General features: G+C 37.6%; 1 long non-coding RNA gene across 10 annotated transcripts in view; it reads left to right on the plus strand.

Moving 5' to 3' along the window:
- The window catches only part of LOC122237988, a 177,042-nt gene that overhangs the window by 113,156 nt on the left and 45,043 nt on the right, over window positions 1–18,843 (plus strand). The gene's annotated exons all lie outside the window — the stretch shown is intronic.

An 18,843-nucleotide genomic window follows, 5' to 3' on the forward strand; every position in this document is an offset into this window, starting at 1 on the left:
CCTTGGATTGCGAGTAACTTGTTCTGTGGGTGTTCTGCAAGACAAGCAAACATTTCTAATAAATTTTAACTTGATAAACAAGTCATGTCTTACAAGTAGTATGTGATGCCTAAGGTCACATGATCACGACTACCACAGTGGTTGTTGAAATTCACTTTGATACACAAGTTCTTTGGATTACAAGCATGTTTCCAGAACAAATTATGCTCCAAACCCAGGTTTTACAGTAATCACAGATTCATAGGAAATTTCAAAGGGGAGTACAGGGAGGTTCTGTGTACCTCTCACCCAGTTTTCCTCAGCGGTTACATCTTATGTAACTACAGCACAATATCAACACCTGGAACACACACTGGCACAACGTATGTGTATAGTTCTGTCATTTTATCACCTGTATAGATTGGTGTACCACCCAGGCAAGATGCAGAGCTAGTCTATCACCACAAAGTGCTCCCTCATGCTACTCCTTCAGAGCCACACCCACCTCTTCCTGTCCTCCCACCCATCTTTCACACCTGGCAACCACTGGTCTGTACTTTTGTCCTTTCAGAACTGACCACAATTTTATTTTTTTCATTGCTGAATAGTAATCTGTGTGTGTAATATATGTTTCAATTTTGTCCGTATATTAAACAATTATATAAATTGTTCCATATTATTTTATCTTTTTGCAATTCCCAGAGAACTCAAGGTGATGTTTATGAGATTCATCCATCTTGATCATTGCTGATCTATTTTATAAATAGCCTATAGTGATAGTTTTAAGCATCCAATTCGAGAATCTTTTAACTCTTAAAATCTATTTATACTATAGCCATTACTAGAGTATTTTTATTGATTTATAGTATTTTATATTTAATTTTCGATTTACTTTTCACTTGTTTCTCTTTTTTGCTTTCTTTTGGAAAGACTTGATTTATAATTTTATTTCTCTCATTTTATTTGAAGTAATACATTTTTTTCTGTTCTTCCAATGAATACCTCACCTTTTTAAATATGCATAGTTGTATCAAAAATCTTTAAGTTAAGGGGTGCTGGGGGGCTCAATCAGTTAAGCATCCAACTTCGGCTCAGGTCAATCTCACAGTTTGTGAGTTTGAGCCCTGCATTGGGCTCTGTGCTGACAGCCCAGAGCCTAGAGCCTGCTACAGATTCTGCGTCTCCCTCTCTGTCTCTGCCCCTACCCAGCTTGCACTGTTTCTCTCCTTTCTCTCTGTCTCAAAAATATACATAATTTAAACAAATCTTTAAGTTAGTACATATCTTTACATTTTTTGCAAACTTGTAGGATACCTTCCTTGGATCACGACCTCGAATTTTTATGTGAGTATTCTATTTCCATCACTGGTTTTTGCTAACTCCCACTCTGGTAGTCTTTACTGTCATTGCTTCCACTGATTTAAATTTCAGTGTCTTTTTTCTCCGTTCTTTCCTGAAATCTTCTGTAGTTTATTATTACTGTAATTGATTTATTCTTCTTACTGTGATTTATTTATTACTAAAATTTTTTGGTGTGATTTGCAAGTGACAAAAAATGATCTAGTCTATGAGAATATATTTACATCATCTTTTCTCTCTTAATTTTTTTATTATGGAAATTTCAAACATATAGAAAAGTAACTAAAGAACTACGTACACCCATTTGTCTATCACCTAGACTAAAACTTTTGTTAAGTTTTTGCCATATGTGCACTCTCTATCTATACACACTCATGCGCGCGCGCGCACACACACACACACACACACACACACACACACACATATGCACGTTAGCTAAACAACCTAAAAATAAATTCACAGATATCTTGATACTTGATCCCCAAATGCAAATAGCTTAGTAGGCTTCTCTAAACTAAAGAGAGCTCTAATACATATAAAATGTCATTAACATATATAAAAATTTTAGCAACCATTCTCTAATATCAACTAGTACTGAGTATATATTCAGGTTTTGTCAATCGTTCCAAATTTTTCAATCTCTTTTTTCAAACTGGGATCCAACCAAAATCTACACATTGCATGTATCTGTTATATCTCTTAAATCTTCTTAATCTAGCAAAGGGTCTATGCCTTCACTATTTTCATGACATTCATTTTTGAGAATGACCCACTCATTGAATTTGCTTGATTACTTCTTTATGGTGTCAATTAACTTATTCCTCTATTTTTTGTATTTCCTATTACCTGTTCATGTATACCTTTGAGTGATATTGGAGCTGGTATAGAATTCAAGGCTGACAGTTATTTTTCATTTGTTAACAGTCTAATTTATATTCCTTTGCAGACAATCTGTCTTCTCTCTGATTCCTTTTAATATTTTTTTCTGCTTTGATATTCTATAGTTCCAGCAAGAGGTATTTTGGAGTAGATTATTTTTCATATTTCCTCTTCCCTTACCTCTTTCACTCTGCTATCCCTGGGTAGTTTCTTCAGAACTATCCTCCAGTTCTCTAATCTAAATCTCAGCAACTCCATGTAGTTTGTTATTAATTCATCCTCAATTTTTAAAATTTCAATCTTGAATTCCAAAATTCTTCTTTTTATTTCTTTTCTTTTTTTTTTTTTTTACAGAAGCTCTATTCCTTTTTTCCTATATCTTGATTTTTAAAATCATGTTCTGTTCTTTCCTTATAGTTTTGGCTCTTTTTATTATTTCCTTAATAACTTAAAATATACTTATTTTATAGTTTATTTAACATATTTTCTAAAGATTTTAAGTAATTTCTACATTCAACATGGAGCTCAAAGTCACAACTCTGAAATCAAGATTCATATGCTTCACCGACTGAGCCAGCTATAGGCCCCTCTCATGTTATTTATTTATTTATTTAATTTTGTGTTTTATTTTTTCAGGTAAACAAATATGTTTATTTACAAACATATTGAGTTATGTTGAATTCAAGAATTTGATCCATTTTTCAAAGAAACTGCACCTCTTAAAATGCTCCTTTTCACATCTGTTTAATGGATTCATTGCAACATCCTTATTTCTTAAGCAGTCGGTGTCTTACTATAAAAAAAAAAAAAAAAGGTGGGGCGCCTGGGTGGCTCGGTCGGTTAAGGGTCCGACTTCAGCTCAGGTCATGATCTCACAGACCGTGAGTTCCAGCCCCGCGACGGGCTCTGGGCTGATGGCTCAGAGCCTGGAGCCTGCTTCCGATTCTGTGTCTCCCTCTCTGTCTGCCCCTCCCCCGTTCATGCTCTGTCTCTCTCTGTCTCAAAAATAAACGTAAAAAAAAAAAAAAAAATTAAAAAAAAAAAAAAGGTGCAGCAAATCCAGATCCAAAGTATGTAGTCATCATAATTCATAACTGCCTCTTGTTTTCCACTGAAAATGGCACACTCTTCCCTGGGCCCTCCACATGGTGGCTCCTTGGGACCACAGAGGTTGTGAGATGCTCTGTCCCAACATAGTGCTGTTGGGACTTCTGTGAAAGGCGCAGAGACCCAAAATGGTAGAAATTCATCTTATTTGATTTTCTGAAGCTTTTGGGTTCTAATCCCCCCGTTGGTTGTATTGCTTACTGTATCAGGCTTGGAATTTGGGGTTCAGGTCAGCTTTATTGATGATTGTGTGTATATTTGTCCAGGGCCAGAGAATAAAGCTGAAGGAAAACAACCGTCAATCTAGATTTCTACAGTGTTGATGCAGAGTAGCCTTGCATTTTCCTCTATCAGGTTTTTCAAATTTAAGAGTTGGGAATACATCTTCATGCTGATATTTTTCCTATTCCATAAGATAACATAAACTGAATCTTCACTTTCTCAAATGGATTTTTACTTTTAGAATCCTGTTAGAGCCTTTGGAAGAGATGGTGTCTTTTTTTTTGTCTCTGGAACTTTGGGGTGGAAAGGTTGTCTTACATTGAAGGGGCAGCCCCTTGGGGCCCTAACTTCAGGAAATGTCTTGTTTCCACCTCTTTATAGTATGTGCATTCAAGGCCACATCTCTTGTCCCCATGTGGAAATTGAAACCTTTGCTTCTGGGCCTTAGGTCATACAACTGCACTACTTCTCTCTGACTGATTTCCTTTGTCTCATAAGTTGCTTGTTTGGGCTCCTCCCTGGCACCTAGATGTTTACGTTTCTTTCATTTGACCTCAGCTATGTATGTTTGTCTTTCTGTTATGGTTGTACTTAGCATTTTAATATTTTTAGTATCTTTAAATTTTATTTTATCTTAAGGCTACTATGTTCAAAGTCAGCCAAACATTAGTTGTAAGTATATGGAAACATTGAGATTGTCAAAAATTTTATTGTTCACTGATACACTTGGTATTTCAGAATAAAACGTTTAAAGGGTGATACGAAACTTATTTTCATACATACTATAAACTGGGAAAATATGGGAATGTAAAATAAATTGGGAAAACAAGTGCCATGGATGTTAACACTCAGATGTTGAATTCACAAAAATAAAGGTCTTGCCATACTATTTCCAATGTTAAAGTGATTTAATTATATTTTCAATTGTAAATCAATCCAGTTTCTTATAAATAAGGGTTGGGCTGGGAAGTGGGAGGTCATAATAGGGAGCAGTATAGTTACAGGTAGCTTATCATAACTTGGAGTTTCAGTTATTTCTTCCTTTGACAGTTAAGGGAATAGTTCATTTTTGATGTTAGAGACGTATGTCTAGTGGAAAGACATTCCAGGGGAGACACAGGTACATGAAGAAAAAGCAAGAGCACAGTGCATGTAAACAATATCATTTCCAAAGAAACATGAGTTCAGAATAAAGTTGCTTCCTCAAATGGAACAATATTTCAACCTCTGTCATTACACAATAAGATGGGTCAAGAGGGATAACAAATGACCCAATCTTTTTAAAAATCTTGTTGAGGGGTGCATGGCTGGCTCAGTTGGTGGAACATCTGACGCTTGATCTTGGGGTTGTGAGTTCGAGCCACTCACTGAGTGTAGAGATTACTTACAAAATTTTTTCTTTAAAGTTTATTTATTTTTCAGAGAGAGAGAGCAAGCAAGTGAGTGGGGTTGGGTAGAGAGATAGGGAGGCACATAATCCGAAGCAGCCTCCATGCTCTGAGCAGTCAGCAAAGAGCCTAACGTGGGACTCAAACTCTGAAACCATAAGCTCATGACCTGAGCCAAAGTCAGGCGCTTAACTGACTGAGCCATCCAGGTGCCCCATAAAAAAAATAAAATCTTAAAAAAAAAAAAAAAAAAAGGATCTTGTTGAAGAAAAAGTTAGACATTTTTCAAATGAAAATATTTATACTGAGAAAAGATCTTGAATTGTGTAGCTAAGAATTTAACATCTATTTTAAAATTTTTGTTTTAAAGTAAACTCTATCTCTGACGTGGGGCTAGAACTCATGACCCCAAGATCAAGAGTCTCATGCTCCACTGACTGAGCTAGCCAGGTGCCCCAAAATGAGAGTAATTTTATTTATTTAATATTGTTTTTTAAGTAAACTTTACACCCCACATGGGGCTCAAATTCATGACCCCGATGGGGTGACTAGGTGGCTCAATTGATTAAGCCTCCGACTTTGGCTCAGGTCATGATCTCATGGTCCATGAGTTTGAGCCCCATGTCCAGCTCTGTGCTGACAGCTCAGAGCCTGGAGCCTGGTTCAGATTCTGTCTCCCTCCCTCTCTCTCTGCCCCTCCCCTGTTTTTTTTCTCTCTCTCTCTCAAAGATAAATAAAATATTGTAAAAAATTTTTAAAAAGATTCATGACCCTGAGATCAAGAGTCACATCCTCTACTGACTGAGCCACCCAGGCGCCCTTAATGGCATCTAATTAATTAATTAATTAATTTTCAACGGCATCTATTTTAAAATTAGAATCACTCTGCATTCGAGCTCTGCTACTACCTCTGTCTCTTTTGGGAAAATAACATAAATTCTCTCTCAGTTTACTTATCTATAAAAAGACAGTAATAATAAACTCCCATGTTGCTACTGGGAATTAAAATGGCACGCTCATAAAAAAATAAAGTGACATATTCATAAAATATCCTGTGTACAACACTTCGCACAGTGCCTGCATGCAATGGTCACTAGCTCAATAGCTACTACTGTGAAATCAGCACAGAGATTTCTGAATCACTAGAGGTGAAAAAGGCTCCAGGAGACTAGAAATGTGAGAAGCTTATCTCTTAACTAGCTAGCTCAAATTCTGGGATTTCTTAGGCACAACAAATAGAAAGATGATATTATTCTTATAGCTTGAAAATATTGTAGTGGGAATTTTCTTATTATGAGAATTGCAATTTACAGAAAACTAAGCCTTATTTGAGAAGGAAAGAGAAATACTGCTTTTTGTGAATAAGCCTCTATGGGTGCTCTATGTTAATGTGTTTGTTCTGGTAGAAATACTTTTATTGTTACCTACTTGGGATAAAGATTGTAAAGAGAAAGTTTTCAGGCAACCATAAATCTTTTTTTCCCTTGGGTCAAAAAGTTTCAATAATTTTTGAAAAAAGTTTCGATAATTTTTGTAATGATTAGAAAGCATACTGCCTATGTGTAAAGAAGTCTATTCTTTGCTTCTAATTTGCCTACCTATTTTTCTAAGCAAATTTGTTTAGGGAAAAAAAAGTCTGTTCTAGACTTGGAAAAAAACTTATAACTATCTTACTCTTTTGAAAAGGCAGTGGTGACATTGAGTCACCTGAGCTCCATCTCTGGGCAACAGTGACAAATGGTCACTTGCAGTGCAAAGATCAAGTGCTGAGAGTGTGAGGTCAGCTGCTTTACACGACACCTAATGGGACTGTCATTTCTCAGGATCCCCAGCCAAAGGCAGGGTGGCGACATGGTGTACCCATCACTAAGGTGCCATGTCTGGCATCTAAATGGAGCTCAGTAATTCCAGTGGAGCCAAGTTATTAGAGATCTAATTGCCATTGTCTAATAAATTCTTTTGAGGTCTTTGTGTTGGTTCACTTAAATATTCAATGTATCTGGCTTGAAGCAGTTATTAAAAATGTAATTGTTTTGTAAATTTTTATCTTTCAATTCCAAAACACCCTCATGAATTAATAAACAGTGTTCAGATAAAATAAGAATATTCATCAATAATGCAAGATTTTCTGTGTCATTGGGGGGTGTAACCTTACTACGCTGTTGATCAGAAACTCTGGGGAAATAACATATCTCTTGTAATACACTTCCATCTTGGATATTCTAGATCACGTTTAGCTGGAGAGTTTTTACTCTGAATGAAAATGTTTTTATTCATATCTTATTACCAGTAGAGTTTATTTGAACTCATCATCATTCTAAGTTTATTTTCAGTTATTACTTTCTGGCTTGCCTCTCCAAAGCTAGCTATGAATACACAGTGGACTTCAAAATAGCAAGGCTATTTTGTTTTAAAGTGAGCAATGATAGTCTTGTCCCCAGCTAGGGAAATAGAACATAAAGCTTCCCAAGGCATTTACATGTTTCCCAAAAGACTGACCCATAGTCAACAAATGGGGAAATATAAAAACTTCTCCAAAGGGATGGGTGCTTCCTTAAGTGAACTGATTGACAGCTCGGGGCTTGCCCAGTGACACTGTCATCTGAGGGACCCTACACTTTTTTTCCCAGGTTTTCTGAAGTCTCTCGGGTATCATAAGGGGACAGACCCCTGTGGTACTGCCAGGGCCCTCTCTGTCAGAGGGCTAAGACCTGGACTAATTCATTGCAGTGCAGTTTAATTAAACTGCACCAGAGTTGTTTCCCTGGTAAAATAAGTGTGGGAAGAGAATGTGTGTCAAAAGGGACATGCCCCTTACTGTGTGTGCTTTATTGTTACACCGCAGCTAATATATTGTGGGAATTCCCATGGAGTCAATGATAAACTGTATTATCGAGCTCCATAAAATAGGCATTCTACTAGTGCAGGTTACTGTAGCTCACAATTCTATTAATCCTTCTAATTTATTATATTATAGCTGTATGTGAGGTCTCATAAATTTATTATACCCCTTTCATCTAAAAAAACCCCACCATGCTTGTTTCTCCTCTCAAATAAAACCTTTTATTATTTGCTGTGTCTGTCTCTAAAAATGTAATAGCCCCTTGTAAGAAAATATAATTACTGGCTGAGAAATGTAAACTGCATTTGACATGTCTTCTACTCTAAAATTAAAAAATTCTATTAAACCTTGCTATATGTGTACGAATACTGGTACATGAAGACCCATCAGCTTTTTGTTTCCAGTTTTCTGGCAACAACTTCCTATAAATGACATCTTTAGTATTTTTACTGTTTTCATCATTTTGTTTACGATAAAGGAATTTACTTATAGTATTCTCTCCTCTTTATCATTTACACCAGAAGTCAGCAGAAGGGCAGACATAACATCTGCTTTGTTCACGTCTATATCTCCAATGCCAAGTACGATGCCTGGCATATATTAGAGGCTCAATAAATAGATGTTAAATGAGGAGGTGAATGAAATAGAAAATTCTGTGAGTGCCTGTGCAAATCTTCATAGGATTTTTACCTATATATTCATTAACATGTTTACTAGTAACAGCTTATTTTTTATCAGTTGCTATTGCACAAAGATTTGGCTTACTGCTTAAAAGGATATCTAAAATATGCAGGAAAAATATGCAGGCATAAGTTTATTAAGTTATGAAATTTCAGTTGCTACTTTCAGATTACATTTTCACTTAGTTTTAGAAACCTTGATGCCTCAAAATAAGCTACACCTTGTACATTGAAAGTAAGCTAGAGATTCTGTGGGCTGGCCTTCATGTGATATGAAGAAATGTAAATGGAGCGACACTTCATATCCATTGCCGATCAGATTCATACCTGTCCTGTTTGTAAATGAGATGAGATGAGCTTAGAAATATTTTAATAAATAATTGAATACATATTTGAATAAATAGATGTTTATTTATTTATTGAGAGAGAGAGAGAGAGAGAATGAGTGGGGAGGGGCAGAGAGAGAGGGAGAAAGAGAAAGAGAGAGAAAGAGAGAGAATCCCAAATAGGCTCCATGGCCAGGGATGGGCCCAGCACAGGTCATGATCTCAGGACTGTGAGATCATGACCTAAGCCAAAATCAAGGGTAGGATGCTTATCTGACTGAGCCACCCAGGCACCCCAGAAATATTTGAATTTCAATCAGGCACCTTCATTTTGTTATCCTGAAGTAAAAACCTAAGTGATGATGGACACAGGACTGGACATAGAATAGATCTCTATCTACTCTAAGGTACTATCTCAGATCCCAGGTGAACAGTGAAAATTACCAAAAGTCTTTTCAGCAACTCTTGCTTAGAGCAATGTGTATGAAGGGCAGTGATGGATAGTTTTAGTACAGGTGGTCAGACATCAGAAAAGGAATGAAGACAATTGGTACCGTGAGCATTTTATTAGAAACTCAAGAGACCAAATCAAGCTTGGAAATGGAATTGCTGTTTCATTGAAAAACATTTCTAGGGGCGCCTGGGTGGCTCAGTCGGTTAAGTGTCCGACTTCGGCTCAGGTCATGGTCTCACAGTCCGTGGGTTCGAGCCCCGCATCGGGCTCTGTGCTGACAGCTCAGAGCCTGGAGCCTGTTTCAGATTCTGTGTCTCCCTCTTTCTCTGACCCTCCCCTGTTCATGCTCTCTCTGTCTCAAAAATAAAATAAATGTTTAAAAAAATTTTTCAAAAAAAAAAGAAAAACATTTCTGTTATGACACACTTTGGTAACAATAATGAGTTTGGCTAATGTTCTAATGGCTAAATTCCCCATGTTTTTGTTTTGCAAATGAAAACAAATCTTCCATTTGATATCATTGTTTTTCCCATCATAAGAAGTAAAAAAAAAAGTCTTAGAACAAATGTAATGAATATGCTCTGAACGGATAACCTGGGTGGTCCCAGTGACACCTCTTATGTCACCATGGTCCTGGATGCCAGGGCAAATGTATAGGCAGTATCTTGTCATGACTGAGATCAAACTTGTTTAGTGCTTACTGAGAGTTATGTGGCATAGTGGAAGGGCAGGATTTTTAGAATGTCATCACTTCTGGATTTGAATCTTATTAGTTCTACCACTTAATAACTGCACATGCAAGAAAATTACTCAGTCTGTCTAAGCCTTCATAATAGAATTTTATTTTTATTATTTTTTTTTTTTTAATTTTTTTTTTTTTTCAACATTTATTTTATTTTTGGGACAGAGAGAGACAGAGCATGAACGGGGGAGGCACAGAGAGAGAGGGAGACACAGAATCGGAAACAGGCTCCAGGCTCCGAGCCATCAGCCCAGAGCCCGACGCGGGGCTCAAACTCACGGACCGTGAGATCGTGACCTGGCTGAAGCCGGACGCTCAACCGACTGCGCCACCCAGGCGCCCCTAGAATTTTAATGAAAATTATACTCGATAGCGTATGCCATGTGCTTAGTGTAGTTCCCGGCACATAGTACCTTCTCAATAAGTAATCGTAATTATTCACCATTATTATCTTTGCCCCCAAGATAGGGATTGTAAAGGATAGTATGGCAAATCTTCCCGCAAAGATTTCTGTAGGAAAGGTTTCCTACTATTGGATTATTAATTACCTTTTCACTTGAATTTACATACTACATCTCTAAAGAGCAATGAATTAAATTGTAGATTATAAAGGGAGCAACCCTGCTATTAATCTACTCTGAGGTTTTGACGAGCTTCACTCTTCACTTGCTGTACTTTCAAAATAGACCAACTACTTCTCCATAAAGCATATGAGAGGTAGCTGTTTAGGTCATTACTTCATTTTTTTTTCTTAGGTTTTTTTTTTTTTTTTTTTTTTTTTTTTTTTTAAGTAGCTGCCACTTGAACTCATGACCTTGAAATTCGAGACCTGAGCTGAGATAGAGAGTCAGACTCTTAACCAACTGAGGCACCCAGGTGCCCCTCCACTTTTAATTTGCGTATATATACATTCAGATACTGCACTAAGGAAAATGTACTCTACTTATTCTCAAACTACAGAATTAATGTTCTCAGGGATATAAAACTGAGCTTCTAGAACTTTACAGCCACTGTATCAAGTGTGGTACCTGCATTATTTTATTGAATCTTTACAATAAATCTAAGAGGAAGGTACAGTTATTATCTCTGACTGGTGGATTAGGACACTGAAGGTTAGAAAAGCTGTGTAACTTGCTCTATCTAGATCATACATGTGGCAAATGGTAAAGCAGGGATTGAAGAGGTAGTAATCACTCCAAGTCTGTGTTTCTGACTCTGCCTTGTAGTATCTGCCTCCTGCATCCCACCCCCACGCAGGCTCTTTCTATTTCACTGGACAGTATCTAGTCAATACAAGCTTCTGGTCAACTCACGGAAGATATAAAGCTTAGAAGAGGTTGATCAGCCTTGGGAATAGCACGGGGGGGGGGGGTCAAATTCTTTAGAACCACTGTCTTAATGTTTACTTGAAGATGAGATTTCTTACTCTTGGAAGCACATGCACATTTAAGTTCTTGCTGTCGTATAGCCTGCTGTAAATCAAATATTGAACATGAGTGATTTCTTATACATTTTGAAGGGATGCTTTCACTCTTTAAAAAAAAACAAAGTGGAGTCTAATAATACATAAATAAAATAAATAAGAAAACACATTGATGACTTTATAGACTCCTTTTAATAAAAAAATAAAAAATGACATTTAATCTCTATAATTTGAAAGCATAGATGGTTTCTGTATGGACAAAACTAACGTAGTCTTTATAAAATAGTGTTTTCAATTCTGGTACAAAAAATACGACCAATATGATAAAGATGTGAAATTAGAAGTTTTTTCTAATGCTGTTTTTCATTTTGATGATAGAAAAATAGAATTAGTATAAATATATATTTAAGGATTTTAACTCAGTAACAATGCAAATTATCATTCTGGTTGTTTAGAAATGTCAGTAAGAACTCAATTGTTCCTGCACTGATATAAAAGAGCATTTTTTGACAGTGATTGACATCAGCAATTTGCATACTGTGTCACTGAGAAGTGAGCAAAACTTTTTTTCCTATTTCAGTACATATTTTATGAAGTTTAGTAGATTTATATAAGGTATTATGTGGAGTAATTCGAGTTTTAAAAATTTATTGCATACTAGAGTAGATGCTATTGGAATTAGTATATTGAAGATAGTTTGCTAAAGTAATTTCAAAATATGGCATTTTCCTAGCTTTGAAGTGAAATGAGATTGATAAATATCAAATTAGTATTTTTACTTTAATCTTAAAATTCGTTTCTATGTACCATTAAGGTATAACATTTGGTATGGGAGAGCTTTAAATCATATGAATTGTTACAAGGGAGAAATCATGCTATGTCACGGTAAAATAGCACACTGCAGAAAGACCAATAATTCTTAGAAATGAAAGAGCATTGTTTTAACACTATTTCTTTATTTGCGAAAATAACTATTTTGCTTTCAATACATAATAAGTCAACATAAAGGCATTCCCTACACTTTGCCAATTCAAAGAGACCCACCTCATTTGGTACCTGCCGTTCTGTTATTTTATATCTGAGCTAGCCTTTGACTTGTTGTATGTTGCTCTGTTCTTAGGTGGCATCACAGTTGTAATTTAGGTGCCTGCATTCTTAGGACTTTTCATGTGATTTATGTGAAACCTGTGTACAATCTCTTGCCTTCTTCTGGTACGTAACCCAGAGTAAGAGTGAGCATCTGGAGATAGAAGGCCCGGTAGAAGAACAGCCTGACCTTTGACCTGCTTGTGACATACTGTATAAAGATTTTGGGAAATGCTGTCTAGGATAATCCATCATCGAGCAATTTAGTATAACCTTGCTGACCCTGTTCTCCCAGCACAAGTGTAATCCTGGTGCAGCCAGTGTTTGAAAACATTTGTATTTATTGAATAAAGACATGTAGCCCACAGAGCAATAAAAACACAAAATGTGAGTCTGCCAAAGAAAGTAAGGAGTAGATATGTGAAAACGCTGCTTAGTGTAAAAGCTGCTCTGTAGCTGTTGAAAAGTCTACAGACAACAGACACTGGGAACAACTTTTCCACGCCGATGAATGAGGCCTTGCAAGTGAGAACAAATGCTATTTTTCTCTTGATTGTCAGCACAAGTGTGACACTCATTTACATCTCTGAATGTACTTTGTAGTTGCAATAACTTCCTATGTTGATGTGAAAGATATTCAGAACAAATTTAAAAAAATGAATGTAGGTTGAATTAAGTGAAAGAGAGAAACAAGAACCAGGCCAGGAATAGAAACTTTTGCGTGTGAAAGGTAAACAGTGAGAAGAGGTGGCTCTAACTAAGATCCCTGGGAAAAAGGCACAGGATTTACATGACCTGAGGAAAAAACAGAGTATTCAATTTCGGCTGCCTTAGTTCAACCCGCCTTCAAATCTCACCTGATTGACTGAAACTGCTTTCATTTGTATTTGGCATCCAGCTTGACTGCCCTCCAAATAATACTTCAACCTGCAGCAGAATGCATCTTTCTAAAGGCCTACTTCTCAGCTTTGAAATCAAAGCAAAACAAAAACTAGCAAAACATAAACAAAAACTCTTCAGTGCTTCACCGTTAGCCTGTCTGCTGCTGTCCCACCTCATGGTTTTCCGTGATCTTACGGCTACAGCCTCGCTTTCTCTATTGCTACCTCACGCTCCAGCCATATTAAACTCGTAATTCTCCAAAAATGCCCTCTTTCTCTTTCACACCCAAATCTTGCCTTCTCTCAGCCTGGACCTTCTATCCCACCTTCTTATCCTTCAGGTCTTGGCCTCACACTTCACTTTCCTAAAAGGCCTCACCACTCCCCCGCCCCCCCGCCCCCCCACGCCCATTGGGTTAGATACCTTATGTGTACTTCCAGTGTTTGTGTGGGTAGTATTGTCTCTACTTTACAGAAGAGGAAATGGAAAACCCGAGAGCCTTACTTGCCTGCAGAGTTTTACACGCCTGTAAAATGTCAGGACCAGACTTTAAATTCAAGACTTCTGGCTTCCATCTAGAGCCCATTTCTTTAATCCACAGCGACTTCTCATATGCTTCACTTTACCTGGTCAAATATGGGTTTAGGTAGAATTGTTTTCAGTTCCCTGAAAGGCGTATGGGGCTTCATCCCTCTATTTTTTTTACACATTTCTTTATACATTTCCTACCCATAGGTTAGCTTTGTGTTGGTGTCCACCCAGGAAATCTTACTTATTTGTCAAGACCCAGTTGCAGATTGTGAAGCATTATTCTTACATCCACCCTCTTCTTCAGGCTTACTGTGTTACTTAGTCCTCACCATTGTTGTGGGGCTTCAGGATTTCAACTGAACTGTGCTATTATATGTTTATCTCTCCTGTTAGACAGTGAGTTTTTTGTGGCAAAGATTTACTTAAATCATTTCCATTTCTGCTAGCACCCAGTACACTGCCCAATACATGGCAGATTCAGTATTTTAAATTGCATCATAGGGGGGCTCCTGGGTGGCTCAATCAGTTAAATGTCCGACTTTGGCTCAGGTCATGATCTCATGTTTCACAGGTTTGAGCCCTGCATCGGGCTCTGTGCTGACAGCTCAGAGCCTGGAGTCTGCTTTGGATTCTGTGTCTCCCTCTCTCTCTCTGCCCTTCCCCTACTTGCATTCTGTCTCTGTCTCTCTCCCAAAAATAAAAATTAAAAAAATATAAATTGCATCATGGAAGCACATGTTGATGATATCTGCATGTTCGCTTCTCATGCTTTCCCTTCAAGACATCATGTAAATCACCCAGCTTATAATTGTAGACTGTCATTGGGTTGTAAGGTATGACTTCTCTTTGTCTAAAACAGGACCTTACAAGACTCATCATAGCTTCCAGTTTCCAAGACCTTGTCCCAGGAACTAGGTTTTTACACAGGTTCTCTCTGGTGCATAGGGGTTTGATTACCAATATTTCTGTCTTCATACATTGATAAAATGAGATTTCAGGGATTAATAGAGGTCTCTCCTGTCTCTATTACACACACACACACACACACACACACACACACACACACACACACTCACTGACATAGTCTCTCCAAACTCTTCTTCAGTCTGGGGAAATGAGAGCTGTATGACTAGAGGAAGAAGGTAGAGAATGAGGAAGAGCCTTTTAAGTGTCTTTACAGGGTAGGACAAGTTAACCAGAGTAACCAAGTTTTTTTTTGCGACTGAGCAACGGGATATAAGAATTTTCCTTTCTCCTGTCTGCTCTTCCCAATTTCCCATCTCTGTTTTTGAGATTGCCCTCCAGTTAGGCAATGGAGTCAGAGGGAGCTGCACTGGTGGAGAAACCACTGCAGCAGCTCTAGTGTCACGTGAGGAACATTTTCTCTCTGGATACAGATGCACACGACTGCTCTCAATCCATGCTTTGCAATGTGCTTTAGTGGCTTCCTTGTTGCACTAGTTTAAAATCAAGTTGTCATGGGGTGCCTGGGTGGCTCAGTCGGTTGAGCGTCCGACTTCGGCTCAGGTCATGATCTCACAGACCGTGAGTTCCAGCCCCGCGACGGGCTCTGTGCTGATGGCTCAGAGCCTGGAGCCTGCTTCCAATTCTGTGTCTCCCTCTCTCTCTGCCCCTCCCCTGTTCATGCTCTGTCTCTCTCTGTCTCGAAAATAAATAAACGTTTAAAAAAAAAATAAAAAATAAAATCAAGTTGTCATTGTGTATGATGACATGAAAACGTTATGGCTTTGAGTCCTAAGTAATCACAAAATTTCCACTGAAGTATTCTTTCAAATCTCCCTTTCCTGTTTTTTTCTTTATCTGTTCACTATTGCCAGTGGAGAATAACACAATAAATCTTTGACGTTTCCTTGGAATGTGTGGAAATGACATGGATTAGGAGCCAGAGAATCTTCAGTTAGAATCCTTCCTCCACCTTTTATAAGTGATGTACCCTTGGATAAAGTACATCCTGATTCTGAAGCAGTTTTCTTATCTGTAAAATGGACTTAATACCATCCATCTCTGTGGATGAAAAGAAGCTCTATTGCTACCTCATGCTCCAGCCATATTAAACTCGTAATTCTCCAAAAATGCCCTCTTTCTCTTTCACACCCAAATCTTGCCTTCTCTCAGCCTGGACCTTCTATCCCACCTTCTTATCCTTCAGGTCTTGGCCTCACACTTCTGTGAGGAAACTGTGGAGGAAAAGAAGCAAAGATGACAGTGTTGATTTCTTGTGGGTCTAGTTCAACAAGTTCTCTTTCTTTCCTTTCCTTTCTCCTCTTTCTTCTCTACCTCTTGATTCAATTGTTAATGGGTGGTGCAAGTCCCAAACTATAGGGCATAAAGGATGGGAGAAATACAAGGTAGCTACATAATAGCTCTATTGCTCTCTAGAAGTGGGTAGCGGATATGGAGAATGGTGGGGAATATGTTTTGACATTCTCTGTAAAGCTCATCATTATAAACTTTATAACAAGATTGTTTTTCTTAATTAAAATTTTTTTATTGTTTGTGAAACTTCAGTTATAGTTCACTTTGTCCTTTGGAAATCACTAACCCAAAGAGAGGCATCTGAATTCCTTTTTAGACCCTAAATCAGTGTTTCTTAACCTTAGCTGATTAGCACATTAGAATTACTTGGACTAGGGGCGCCTGGGTGGCTCAGTTGGTTAAGCATCGGACTTCAGCTCAGGTCACGATCTCACGGTCTGTGAGTTCGAGCCCCAAGTCAGGCTCTGGGCTGATGGCTCAGAGCCTGGAACCTGCTTCCGATTCTGTATCTCCCTCTCTCTCTGCCCCTCCCCCGTCCATGCTCTGTCTCTCTCTGTCTCAAAAATAAATAAACTTTAAAAAAAAAATTTAGAATTACTTGGACTAGTTGCAACAGTTACTTTAAAAAATTTTTTAATGTTTATTTATGTTTTTGAGAGAAAGAGACAGAGCTCGAGTGAGGGAGGGGCACAGAGAGAGGGAGACACAGAATCTGAAGCAGGCTTCAGGCTCTGAGCTGTCAGGACAGAGTCCGACATGCAGCTCGAACCCATGAACCATGAGATCATAACCTAAGCAGACATTGGATACTTAACTGACTGAGCCACCCAGGCGTCCCTAACAATTACTTTTTAAATAATAAAAATATTTTAAAGCTTCTGAAAACATACAGATTTGGGGGTCCCAATCTGGATTTACTAAGTTTCGATCTCTGGGGATGAGGCTTTGGCATCAGTATTAGAACAAAATTCTCTCAGTTATTGCAGTGATGGTTACAAACCTTGGCCTAAATCATAATGTCACTGTGATGTTTATGCATGTTTGATTGGCGTCATAAAATATGATAATAGTTGTGTAAAGGGACTTTTTTAGAAAGAACATAAACCAGGGGGAAATTAAATTGACAGAATGTAGAAAGGATAAATATTATTTAAAAACATCATCTATGACGATGACAAAATAGGATTTCCAAAGCTCCCAAAATACTATAAACATGATCGATTCCAAAGGGAAAAGGAATCATTCTCTTTCTTGTGAACCCAGGTGGAGTGGCATTGGGAGGTTGCTGATTAGATTCAGTGAAGGGTTGAAATGCGCATTTTCTCTTTTAATTAGGGAAATCAATAATAGAATCTAAATTTCTGAGAATAAGAAACTAAAAATAAAAACAAGATATGCTATATTCGAGGAAGCAGCTAAAGGAGTGTATTTATTGGTCTAAATTGAAATTTTAACCCCTTGGAAACTCCTGCCATCTATTTAGTCAGAAATGGAAAAGAGCTATCAGATAACAGAGCCTATCCTCCTGAGAGCCTCCTGGATTGTGTCTCGTGCCCAGATAGAGGATAACGCTCTCCTCCTAGCCTAGAGGCCATCGTCCTAAGTACTCCCTTGGCAGGCATCCTGGAAAATTGTAGTGTTGGAAGGGCTAAGTTACTCTTCTCAGACATCTCTATTGGACATGATAAAGAAAAAAAAAAAAAACTCAAAGCACAAACTGTATACAATCCAATGTACATTTTAAAGGATGTACTAGTATTTACATAGTGGGTCAGATTTTCATTCTGTGAGATTCAAAAGAAGAAAAGAACTCTCTGAGTTGAGAATCTAGCTTATTGTTTTTAGTGATGGCGTTTAGAGACAAGTGATCCAACAGCCACTACTTTTGAAGATCGTGATTTTATAAGCAATGGAAGTTTCAAGTGTCGGTAGCCCATGTTGCACTGGTTTAAGGTGATTGTTGATAGTTATTTCAAAGTCCTCTAACACTGTTATTTGTAGAAAATAAATCTGATATAATAAGACTTTGATAAAAACAGAGAACTTCTTAGTTGACATCTATTGTCAATGCATTGACAATAAAAGGCAAAACAAAAAGAACTCAGCCTTTTTCTGGGACTCAGCTGACTGACATATCTTCAAAGTGAGGCTTGCCAAATAAATATGATTATTAGGTTACTGCATTTCCTCAAAGAACAAGTCTAAATTGTCTCAATGATAAAAGTCTTTGATATGGGGGCACCTGGGTGGCTCAATCAGTTAAGCATCTGACTTCGGCTCAGGTCATGATCTCATGGCTCGTGGGTTTGAACCCCGATTCGGGCTTTGTGCTGACAGCTCAGAGCCTGGAGCCTGCTTCAGATTCGGTGTCTCCTTCTCTCACTACCCCTCCCCCGCTTGCACTCTGTCTCTGTCTCTCATAAATAAATAAATGTTAAAAAAAAATTTGGAAAAAAGTCTTGATAGATCACACACTTTTATTAACTTATTTTGGATTAGTTTAACTTTATTTTCTTTTTTTACATAGAAACCTCATCATGAATACCAATTATTAAAAAAAGCAGTTCCTTACAAGCTTATTTAATTTTATTTTATTTTGCCAAACAGGTATAGTTGGGAAGATTTCAATAATCTTGGGATTGTACAAAGTAATTTGTACAAAATAA

Source organism: Panthera tigris, chromosome B1 (assembly GCF_018350195.1).
Source record: "Panthera tigris isolate Pti1 chromosome B1, P.tigris_Pti1_mat1.1, whole genome shotgun sequence".
Taxonomy (NCBI): Eukaryota; Metazoa; Chordata; class Mammalia; order Carnivora; family Felidae; genus Panthera; species Panthera tigris.